At 25.4% G+C, this 350-nt stretch overlaps 1 protein-coding gene across 1 annotated transcript in view; it reads right to left on the bottom strand.

The window, feature by feature from the left end:
- Positions 1-45: 45 nt before the first annotated feature.
- Positions 46-350, bottom strand: part of LOC119592131 (zinc finger and BTB domain-containing protein 7A-like) — a 13,140-nt gene continuing 12,835 nt past the window's right edge. Inside the window, exon 6 of the mRNA XM_037940950.1 lies at positions 46-350. This exon is cut by the window's right edge and continues 1,193 nt beyond it. The gene's annotated coding sequence lies outside the window, so the exon portion shown is untranslated.

A 350-nucleotide genomic window follows, 5' to 3' on the forward strand; every position in this document is an offset into this window, starting at 1 on the left:
TTAGTTTGTTAGCTCTTGTATTTTATAAGGTTACAAACAACCATATTTGTAAAAAGTATTATATTTCCATTTTCATTTGAATAAAATATATGTGCACTTATATTTACCACATAAAGTAAAATTTACAATTATTCACAGCATTACTAATCACAGCATTACCAAATGTAAATGGACAGAAATAAAGACTAATCCTTTAAACATTTTTCAGAATATAAGAATTAAACAAATGGTACTTGTAACATAAAGATAATCTGACAATTCAATTAACTGTGATGATGCACTGTTCAAACATTTACTATCAAGTACTTTGATACACACTAATACATATTTCATCTTTTCCAGATCTATGG

The sequence above is a fragment of the Penaeus monodon genome, chromosome 29, assembly GCF_015228065.2.
Source record: "Penaeus monodon isolate SGIC_2016 chromosome 29, NSTDA_Pmon_1, whole genome shotgun sequence".
Taxonomy (NCBI): Eukaryota; Metazoa; Arthropoda; class Malacostraca; order Decapoda; family Penaeidae; genus Penaeus; species Penaeus monodon.